Here is a 12328-nt window from a genome sequence, read left to right as displayed (position 1 = left end):
GGAGAGTTGAATAAAATTAAAGACTTTGTTAATTGAAAATTATCATTATAAACAGTCTGAAAAAATAATTAATGGATTTCCAGTACATATTGAGACATATACATTCATAAAAAACATGCTGCCAATCTGCTTTTATCTTGGTATGGCATCTCCAACATTGATCTTCAATAGAATACATTTTGGCTAACCTATGTGGTGTATATAAACTTCTATGTAGATATCTCCAAGTGAATAATTGCCAGTATTTTGATAATGTAGAAAATTTGGAAGATTTTAGAATATTACTTTTTTCTTCTTCAACTGGAGGATGGTTGTTTATTAAAGTATAATAATCCCAGTATGATTTTTCATGATAGTTTTTTGTTTATTTAACAATTTTATAGATATTAGACAAATAACCTGTACCCTGATAAGGCTGTTTTGTGATAAGAATAAGGTATTCAATGAGTTTTGGAGCTTCATGTCTAACTGAAGGTTGCATTTGTTCTATTTTATTTATAAGAAAATGCCTTAGATTTTGTAAAAACAGCCAATTGTCTTTATTTATATTATAATTATAAATTATCTGTTCCTTTGTTAGAATTTCCCCTTTCTCTATATGTTGATGCCAAAAGAGTAATGTTTCTTCTTTAAGTATATTTATTTTAGATATTTGGAATGTATCTAGAATATGTGGTGTAAAAGCTATAGGCAAAATAAGAAAAATCCAAGAATTAATATTTGGTATTTTGTTTATATATGTTCTGAACACTTAAAGTGTAGAGCTTACATAGTTTGATGGCAATTTATTAATATTATTTCTTTTCCCTAAAAAATAATCTTTTAACATCCATATAAGGGGTGATGGTATTACTGTTAAGTTGCCTTGTATGCGATTATAATTGATTTCTATGTAAATCTGCTCATGGGCTTGTTTCCATATAGGTGTGTATGAATTATTTAACCATAGTGTTATGTTTTTAATAACAGATGAGGTAATATATAAATCAATATCCGGTAAATTAATTCCACCATCTTCCCAATCTGGCAAATGTTTATTTAAGGCTATACGGGGTTTATTTGGAAACCATAGAAAATTTAAAATTAGTTTATTGTATCTTTGAATAATATATTTGGGAGGTGGCAATGAAAAATTTTGTATTAAGTATAATATTTTTGGAAATATGTTTATTTTAATATGATATAATCTGTCTGCTGTTGAAAAGATATATTTATTCCAGTAACCAATTGTTTGTTCTATTTTGTCTAGTATTTTATTATAGTTAAATATTAGATAATCTGTTAATTCATTGAGTAGATTTATTCCCAGATATAATAATTTACTTTCTGTTACTATATATTTGGAAAATCTTTTGTTTATATTATTTTTTTTTTACAATTACAGGGCATAATTTTAGTTTTGTTTTTATTCAATTTTAAGCCTGAAATATTTTGAAATTTATTCATGGAGTTAAATAGAGCATTCAAAGACTCATTTGCATCTGAGAGAGTTAATAGTATGTCATCAGCAAAGAGTTGGATTTTAAGGTTTAACATTTTATTAATATAAATGCCCTTTATGTTATTGTTTGATCTGATTTGATTTGCAAAGGGTTCTATGAGTAATGCAAATAACAATGGTGATAAAGGGCAACCTTGTTTAGTTCCCTTTTTTATTGTTATAGGGCCTGATCTATATGATCCCAGTTTAACATATGCAGTAGATTTTTCATATAGTATTTGGATAAGATTATTAAAATTAGAAGGAAAGTTATATTCTTTTAAAACTAGTGAAAGAAAGTTCCAGTTAACCGAATCAAAAGCTTTATTAATATCTAATAAGATTACATTTAAATTTAGGACTTTATGTTTGCTATAATCTATTAATGTTAGTATTCTTTTAATATTATCTGAAGTATTTCTTCCTTTAATAAAACCTGTTTGATCTGTGTGAATTAAGAAAGGAAGAAAGTGTTTGATCCTATCTGCATATATAGCCATAAACATATTGTAGTCTATATTGAGTAATGATATTGGCCTATATGAGGAACACTGTTTTTCATCTTTATCTGGTTTGATAATTGGGGATATCAATGAATATTTCCAAGAGGGTGGTATATTCAAATCTTTATTGGCTATATCATATACTTTTAATAATAAAGATATGGCTTGATACATTTCTGGTAGCATATTGTCTGGGCCAGGTGCTTTATTTGTCTTGAGCTTTTTAATTTGTGATTTTAATTCTGTCATATTGATTGGTTTGTTTATAATGTCTATTTGTTCTTGTGTTAATTTAATATGAATATTGTTTTCTAAGTATTTTTTTATATCCTTAGTAGGTGTATCTTGAGTATTTATGGAATTATCAATGTTAAATTGGAGTCTGAATGCTTCTAAAATATCATTTAGTTCCGTAACTCTTTTGTTAGTATTGGGAATAAATATTTCTTTTATTTGCTTAGATTTAATTATTTTTTTGTTCTATTAGTTAAGTATCTCAGGTGTGCTGAATTAGTAGAGTATGAGTTTATTTTTATCTTTTCTAAGTTAATCATAATCTTATGGTGTAGCAATTCTGTATACTTCTTATTGATTTGTGTAAGTTCTTGAACTTGAGTAGCATTACCCTTTTGTATTTCCAGTTTCAATTTATCTGCTTTGTTTTGTAAGTTTAGCATATCTTTATTCCATAACTTCCTTTTATTTATGTACCAGGATAATATCTTCCCATATGTAACTGCTTTTAATGAATCCCAGACATATATTTCTGAAATATCTTCTGTGTAATTTATTTCTAGAAAGTTTTTGATTGTTTCTTCATAAAATTCTTTGAAATCTCTCAATTTTGTGATATAGGAAGGTATCCTAGTAATGGGATTTGAATAAAATGGTGTAAGCTCTATCTCAAAGACTATGGCATTATGATCAGATAAAGGACAATTTATGATTTTGACTTTGTCAATTTTGTTATTAGGTCATTGGCAACATATATTCTATCAATTCTAGAGTTAGTTTTATATCTATGAGAATAAAATGTGAAGATTAGTGAGTCTGGTTCTGCAAATTCATTTATATCTTTTAAATACAATGTATCTATAAATTTTGATAGTGCTTTAGAGATGGGTTGTTTTCTTCTTTTGGATTTAGAATCTGTATCTTTTTCATTCATTATACAGTTGAAGTCTCCTGCCAATATCAGGCTACCCTTAGTTAAATGAATTATCTCTTCAAAATGCTGTTTAACCACGGACTGCAGCCCCTCAAAAGAAAAAGAAAGAAAAAGAAATGAAAAAATAAAAAATATTTTTAAAATTCGCGGACTCACAAGCTGCGCATAGACCGAGTCCCGGCTTATCGGTCTAGCATGCTCAGGGCAGCCCGCCATCCCCATAGGGGGACCTGTGCACTTTTAAAGTGCACAGACCCGCCAGGATTATGGGACGCATCCGGACTGCAAGAGGAGCAGCAGGGACTCGGGACAGTGCCTCAGGGATCTCGTCGGCATCGGGAAGGAGCATGTGGATCTCGCGGGTCTTCAGTATTGCGCGGGAAGGATGTATGGATTGTACAGACGTTAACTCTGGATGTATTCATTCAGGATTCAGGTAAGGTGCCTTTCAATTTACAATGTTTAATTTTCTTTGTGTATGGTGCTTGTGCTTTACTGGAGTTTGTGTATGGTGCTTGTGCTTTACTGGTGTGTGTGTGTGTGTGTGTGTGTGAAAATGCCCCAGGTGCTTATGGTGGTGTGGTAGGGAATGCCTCAGGCTTGAACCCTGTACCCTGTATGCAGGTGTTAAAGACTTGAGTTCCCTACCCACCACCATTTGTAAAAAAATTTCAGATTTTTACCTCATATTTGATCTGATCTGTTCCTCATAATATCTGTGGTTTGTAAATGTTGTAATGCTTGATATTTGATGGTGTAGTAGTAGCATTGTTGCCTCACAGCTGCAGGTTCTTGGGTTTGATTCTTGGCTGGGGTTCCTTCTTTGTGGGGTCTGTATCTTCTCCTGTGTTTGTGTGGGTTTGCTTTTGTGCCCTCCCATGTTACAAAGACATGTCTGCATTATTTCTTCCTGGGCCTCCGCTGAAAATTTGTTTATTTGTTCCAAGTCAGACTGTCCTGATTAAAAAATGTTAAATAAAATTGATAGGCATTTGAATTTCAGACTTAAGGGTTTCTGAATGTTTAATTCCCTGTTCCCTGCATTTGATGGTGCAGTGGTAGTATTGTTGCCTCACAGCTATAGGTTTTCTGGTTTGATTCTTGGTTGGGGTGGCTTCTGTGTGGAGTCTGCATCTCCTGCCTGTGTTTGTGTGGATTTGCTCTGGTGCCCTGCCATTTTACAAAGATGTGTCTGCAGTTTTAATCCCTCGCTCTGCTGAAAATTGTTTTTGTTCTGTCCGCAGTAAATTTGACAGGCATTTGAATTTCAGACTTCAGGTTTCTGAATGTTTAATTCCTTGCAGATTTGATGGTGCAGTGGTAGTATTGTTGCCTCACAGCTATAGGTTTTCTGGTTTGATTCTTGGTTGGGGTGGCTTCTGTGTGGAGTCTGCATCTCCTGCCTGTGTTTGTGTGGATTTGCTCTGGTGCCCTGCCATTTTACAAAGATGTGTCTGCAGTTTTAATCCCTGCGTCTCTGCTGAAAATTGTTTTTGTTCTGTCCGCAGTAAATTTGACAGGCATTTGAATTTCAGACTTCAGGTTTCTGAATGTTTAATTCCTTGCAGATTTGATGATGCAGTGGTAGTATTGTTGCCTCACAGCTATAGGTTTTCTGGTTTGATTCTTGGTTGGGGTGGCTTCTGTTTGGAGTCTACATCTCCTGCCTGTGTTTTTGTGGATTTGCTCTGGTGCCCTGCCATTTTACAAAGATGTGTCTGCAGTTTTAATCCCTGCGTCTCTGCTGAAAATTGTTTTTGTTCTGTCCGCAGTAAATTTGACAGGCATTTGAATTTCAGACTTCAGGTTTCTGAATGTTTAATTCCTTGCAGATTTGATGGTGCAGTGGTAGTATTGTTGCCTCACAGCTATAGGTTTTCTGGTTTGATTCTTGGTTGGGGTGGCTTCTGTGTGGAGTCTGCATCTCCTGCCTGTGTTTGTGTGGATTTGCTCTGGTGCCCTGCCATTTTACAAAGATGTGTCTGCAGTTTTAATCCCTCTGCTGAAAATTGTTTTTGTTCTGTCCGCAGTAAATTTGACAGGCATTTGAATTTCAGACTTCAGGTTTCTGAATGTTTAATTCCTTGCAGATTTGATGGTGCAGTGGTAGTATTGTTGCCTCACAGCTATAGGTTTTCTGGTTTGATTCTTGGTTGGGGTGGCTTCTGTGTGGAGTCTGCATCTCCTCCATGTGTTTGTGTGGATTTGCTCTGGTGCCCTGCCATTTTACAAAGACGTGTCTGCAGTTTTAATCCCTGCTGAAAATTGGTTTTGTTCTGTCCGCAGTAAAATTGACAGGCATTTGAATTTCAGACTTCAGGTTTCTGAATGTTTAATTCCTTGCATAATTGATGGTGCGGTGGTAGTATTGTTGCCTCACAGCTATAGGTTTTCTGGTTTGATTCTTGGTTGGGGTGGCTTCTGTTTGGAGTCTGCATCTCCTGCCTGTGTTTGTGTGGATTTGCTCTGGTGCCCTGCCATTTTACAAAGATGTGTCTGCAGTTTTAATCTCTGCTGAAAATTGTTTTTGTTCTGTCCGCAGTAAAATTGACAGGCATTTGAATTTCAGACTTCAGGTTTCTGAATGTTTAATTCCTTGTATAATTGATGGTGCAGTGATAGTATTGTTACCTCACAACTATAGGTTTTCTGGTTTGATTCTTGGTTGGGGTGGCTTCTGTCTGCATCTCCTCCCTGTATTTGTGTGGATTTGCTCTGGTGCCCTGCCATTTTGCAAAGATTAATCCCTGCATCTCTGCTGAAAATTGTTTTGTTCTGTCCGCAGTAAAATTGACAGGCATTTGAATTTCAGACTTCAGGTTTCTGAATGTTTGATTCCTTGCAGATTTGATGGTGCAGTGGTAGTATTGTTGCCTCACAGCTATAGGTTTTCTGGTTTGATTCTTGGTTGGGGTGGCTTCTGTGTGAGTCTGCATCTCCTCCATGTGTTTGTGTGGATTTGCTCTGGTGCCCTGCCATTTTACAAAGACGTGTCTGCAGTTTTAATCCCTGCTGAAAATTGGTTTTGTTCTGTCCGCAGTAAAATTGACAGGCATTTGAATTTCAGACTTCAGGTTTCTGAATGTTTAATTCCTTGCATAATTGATGGTGCGGTGGTAGTATTGTTGCCTCACAGCTATAGGTTTTCTGGTTTGATTCTTGGTTGGGGTGGCTTCTGTTTGGAGTCTGCATCTCCTGCCTGTGTTTGTGTGGATTTGCTCTGATGCCCTGCCATTTTACAAAGACGTGTCTGCAGTATTAATCCCCGCGCTCTGCTGAAAATTGTTTTTGTTCTGTCCGCAGTAGAATTGACCGGCATTTGAATTTCAAACTTCATGTTCTTCAGAATACATAGTAGCACAACCTTTTTCTAGCAATTTTCTAAGTTTATAAGATGAATATTTTAAATTTGTCCCTATTTTTGGGACTGTATTCCCCATTATTGGCTTCGGCCCAGGTTTTTGTGCTAAGGTTGACAGCTATGGCAAGAACTGAATTCACTGAATATGGACTGTAGAATTGTGCATATTTACTGATAAAGGTGCACTGTAGAATTGTGCATATTTACTGATAATGGTGGACTGTAGAATTGTGCATATTTACTAATAATGGTGGACTGTGGAATTGTGCATATTTACTAATAATGGTGGACTGTAGAATTGTGTATATTTACTAATAATGGTGGACTGTGGAAGTCTGGGTAGACTTTTTATGATAAATGTTCTCAACTGGGCAGTTTTGCCATTATGGGTGCATATGTTTTGTTTCATTGCTTACTGGAAAAATGTTCAAAACAAATTTAAAACACCCTCTAACAAGTGTACTGTATTGTACAAGGAATATAATTTTTAGTACAATGAGGAAGGTGTATCAAAGAGCACATGTATGTTTCATATGCAAGGGCCTATGATTCAAAACAGCCCAAAATTAATCTTTATCTGCCACTGGCAAAATGTATTTTCTTTGAATGTGGGTTTCAATGAATGTGAGTTTCAAGGGCAGAGAAGTTTTAATGCTAAGTTTTCATTGTGAGACTGCATTGCTTTGTTTAACAGATTACTTAGTGTTTGTGCTGTAAAATACAAAATAAAACTTTCAAATGAAGTCCAATCATTGAAGTAAAGCAGTATGCACATTAGTGTTTATGGTAAATGGAGTGAAATAGCCTTGGATGGCTGCAGAGGCTCCAGTTCAACCATTATTTTGTCAGGGGAAGGGCAGCAAACTCAGACAGGCCCAGCTGAACTATACCTCCCAACTGTCCAGATTTTCAAAGAATGAATAGATTTTTGCTTCTTATTTTTGGTTTGTTGTTCATAAAATTTGTAGTTTTAATTCCTAAATGATTTGCCAGAAGTCACTAAATAATAAGTTTCAGACTTCATAACCTTCATAAAATGCATGTTAAAGTAAGAGCCGTTCTATCAACTGTCTCAATTTATACAAGAGCAATTTTTAGTACTGTTTATATGTGCCCCAATATATTTGGCCTTGTTCAGATTTACTGCATTAACAGGTTGAGAGGTACATGCAAATAAATTGCTTTATAGAATTAGGCATAGCCAACCTCTCAACTGTCCCCAATTTTGGCTCAAAATGTTGCTCTTCCCCTAATAATCCCTAATAGCAATTTTGGAAGAAAACATGGAGGGTTTACAATTAAGAAATAACTGTAATAATCAAAGTTATAGATTACTTGAAATGCATGTAGATTCTTTTATTTTGTCAGCTGCTCAAGGTAGCAGTACTAATATTAAAGTGTCCCTTCTTTGACAGGTAGAAGCTGTATTGTGTGTCTATTTTATATTTTTGCATCACATTTTTGGTCCATTTTTCATAAAATTGTGTTTTTGGCAAATTAGTGACAAATCACTAAAGACTGAAGTTAGAAAATGACAGACATTTGAGTTTCAGATTTTATACCCTTCAGAAAATTCATACTAATGCAAGACCTATTCTATTATCTTTCTAAGTTTATTAGAGCAATATTTAAAATTGTCCTTCTTGTTGTGCCTTTGTCCCACTTCTGTGTATGGCTTTGTCCAGATTTCTTGCTCTTGAAGTTGAGAGGTATGACAAATGTGTCAGGGCCATCACAGTCAGCCAGAGAGATTTCAAATTGTGACATGCTTGTTGCACCCATGTAGTGACTCTGGATGTGTCCAAGCAAGGCAAGGAGTAGTTGTATCTACCTTGGATGGGGAGGACACACTGCATAAGTACTACAGTGGCTTTTCATCTGTCCTTGATTTTGCAGAATGGTCTGGTTTCTGTCATATTTTTGTACTGTTGATTTATGCTTATTACTCAAAGTGCCTGTTGCTCTGTGTTTAAGTAGCAATGCTTTAATGACCATAAGGTAAGCTTGTCTGACATCGTAAGATGCAAGTAAGCTTTAATAAGCATACTGTTAAAGAATTGCCAACATTGAAAGCCTTTCTGTTGTTGCCATGCAGAGAATACTTGACTAGATAATGTATAAGCCTTGGGTATTAAAGGACAGGATTCCATTATTTTAAAAGCTCATTACACTTGTTGGAGACTTCCAGTCATCTCTACAGGCTTTAACTAAACAGAATGCCAATCATGTGTGGTCCATAACCTGTACAGTAATCCTTAATGTATCTTGAGCTTGTTTCTTGTTTGCTTTTCATTTTTACTTTTATCATGTTTTCCCCATGAAACGTTGTCAGGCAGCAGGTCTTTTTGGATAAGAAACATTTTTACAAGTGGGGGCATCACATAGATTTCTACTTTCAGCATGTTGCTTGGTACTTTAATAAAGCTGAATATATTATAATTAGAACTGCAGTGCAAGGAGAAGTAGTTTGAGTTGAGTGCTTCTGGTTTTCTTATACTTGATTTTGACTGGCATTCCAGTAATGTATTTAAAAGTAATTTATTTTTTCATGCCTCACAACCTTTTGTTTCCATCTAGATATTAAGTAAGCTGTCATGCAGCCAATGCATTGAAATATTTTTATTCTTCTACACTTATTTTTGTCTTGATTGGACTTTCATAATGATGGTTTGCCACCCAGGGCAGCGTATTTAATTAAAGTTAGTTTTTGTGGTTTTGTGCATAGCTCCTCCCTTTGTGGTTGACCACACCCCTTCCCTTTGACCCCGCCCATTCAGCGTCTCCTGCAGCCCCCCTGTGATTTGAAGTCACCAGCCGCCACTGTGTTTAACTGTTTTTAATCCTAGTCCTGGGATCCAATATAGATTTACTAATGTATAGATTCTCTTATTTAACTCTATTGAAACTAGACAAAACATACCTGATGTATCTTGATGAGTAGTAATTATTTTAGGTGTTATAGTTGAGTTGCGAAGTAGTATAGCTACTCCTCTTTTTTTTGTTTTGTATTGAGAGTTTATTAGTACTGTGTAATTATTAATATTTAAGTTGTTTATATCTCTATCTAATAAGTGTGTCTCTTGTAAAAAGACTATTTGTGGTTTATGTAAGTTTATGTACTTGAATAGGCTTCTCCTTTTATTACTATTATTTAGACCATTAACATTTATGGATAAACATTTCATTTCCTAGTTTTGAGTTTGTTTTATGTGTGAGTTTATGTAAATATTGTTTATTCTTAGTTCCATCTTGGATACAGTATTCAAAAAGTTTTTCTTGTATGATTTTTGCATGTTTCTGAGTGACACCAAAGTGATAGAATAAAAAAAAACAAAGAACTTCCAAACTTGTAATTCTTAACCTTAAAACCATTCCCTGTTGCTATGAGGTAATATACCTCTTCGCTTGGTTAGTGAATCTAACCAAACAAACTTTCTACCCTCACAAATAATATTTGGATCAGTTTCTCTTATCCTCTTAGTTTTAAATAAAGATAATTGAATAATATATTAAGATAATCTAATCAGCTAAAATATATACATATATTCTTTACTCATCTTATTGTAATTCAATAATACTTACTTCTAAACAGGTTTCAAAAAGGTACAAATATTTAGATTAAGGTAGTATCATTTCAAAATAATTTAGGGTATTAATAAACATCATGTTAAAATATATAACTGTATATTTCATACATCTGTTGAAAACTATTTACTGACATTACTGTATAATACAGTACCATTGTTGTGCAATTGTTTTAGACTACTCAAGTCTGAAACCAGTGTTTAAATTAATATTTGCAAAGTCATATTGGAATAAAAACATGAATAGTTCTGAAACCACATAATATTTCATGTTTAACATAAACTGAAATGCGATACAATGTATAAGTATATTAATATTTCTTTAGTAGACATTAAATATGTTCCTCTGATTGCATTTTTCAGCTTTTCAATGACAATTCCCATGGCTGGAGACAAGATCACAATTTAGACAGCTCCCTTATCCAAGAGACCACTCATAATGTTGTTACCTGATTGAGTGTCTTGTTGCCAACACTTCCATCAACCCTCAGAGGGACCCTGCACAATGAAAACTGACACAGTACAGAGGTAAAACTGCAGCGCACTTGACCACACCCTCAAAGCAAACATCTATATATATCACACATCAACTCCCACAGCTTAGACTGACACCCAACCAGTGCGTCTATCTGCTGACAACAAGTGCTGGAGATACAATCCTGACCTACTCAACACCAGTAATTCAATCCTATGACTGAACAAAAGTATACTGGAGAACACATCAAAACAATGGAAGCTGCCAAGATTCAAACCACCATGTACGAAAATATTACAGGCCAAAATTCCCAACCCATTTTGCAGCAAAGAGAAAAACGTATTCAAACCATGGGGTAACACCTTTACCACATCAAAAAGGTGTCCAAGAAGCTTGTTTTTCCTCCAACATCGGATGACAGCCACGATGATCCATGCACTGCAAGAGTACCATTTTATCCTGGCAATTGCTTCACGACTGTATATAGAAACATTTAATCCAAATCATTAACTGGCACCACAACAATATTTCTCAGAAAAGTTGTTTTACAGCCAATGACCAGACAGAATGCATCATTGAGAGGATACATTTATCAAATGTCAAGTGCCCCAGCCATAATACAAGTGTCTCCTCAAATCAATCCCCAACGAATCTACTGCCCACCAAACTTGCAGACCAATACTGGCATCCTTTCATGCAGTCACATTGAAACACAAAAATACAGGTCCGCTGATCAGGAACAACCAGGCTCTCAACTGCCAGACAACACACCCATCTGCAGAAAGGTCCAAGAATCATAGTTGCAATGTCAAGCATCCTTGTCCACACTAACAGTAACATGATATACCCGCATACACTAGTATTGTGGCATTCTTGATAATGTAAAAAGCCAGGCAATATTATAAGAAGGGTGAAGCCACAGCCAGGCAACATAACAAGAAGAGCACAGCCGCAGTCACCATTCAGATGAGCAAACGGAACAGCATGAGCCATCTAAGGATGGATAGCCCGTTGAGTACCTGCCACAATGCATGCCCATAATGCATGGCAACCCAGTAACAAATTAGGGTGTGGGCTAAGCCTCTCCCCCTTCCACTCAAATTAGATCCAACACAATATGTGTGTAGAACACAGATGCTTCGACAAAGCCCAAAGCCACATGGGATATAAACATTGTATAATTGACACACCGGGTCAAATCCACTGTTGTTATGTTACTCATTATAGTTGCCTATACAATCATTGCTTCCACTTTCTCCATCTAGTATACCATACCGCCATCTAAATGTTTGATTTGCCAAATGCACATCCAACCTTCTTGTTGCATCCCACCTGCCCATCCGAGGGCATACCTTGGCAGCAGGACATCAGTAGTATTCTGCAGGAGCACCAGCGTGGGAAATGGCAACCCTCCCCAAAACAAACCTGTCAGTTGCTTCACATTTACTAGTTTCTTTAGAGAATTTGTAAAACAGCAGTGATTTTATTTGCTGATGATTAATTTCTGCTTTTAAACTCTGCTGTATAAAACATAGTAAGGGATAGCTAAAATGTCTGGAAATCTAAACTGATAGAAAGACAAGCAGATATATGTCCTTATCTATCAAGGTGCTAGAAGACATCAGTAGCCATAAACTGAAAGTGCTTCAAAAATAAATATCTGTGTATATTTATATGAACCTTTTATATTATTTATGTTTCCTTAGAAGGAATTTAGGTTTCTGTATCTTTAAATGTGAACCTAGCTTATTTTCTGA

This window comes from Protopterus annectens, chromosome 2.part0 (assembly GCF_019279795.1).
Source record: "Protopterus annectens isolate FY-2018-M chromosome 2.part0, PAN1.0, whole genome shotgun sequence".
Classification (NCBI taxonomy): Eukaryota; Metazoa; Chordata; order Ceratodontiformes; family Protopteridae; genus Protopterus; species Protopterus annectens.
Note: the sequence above shows the minus strand (reverse complement) of the source record.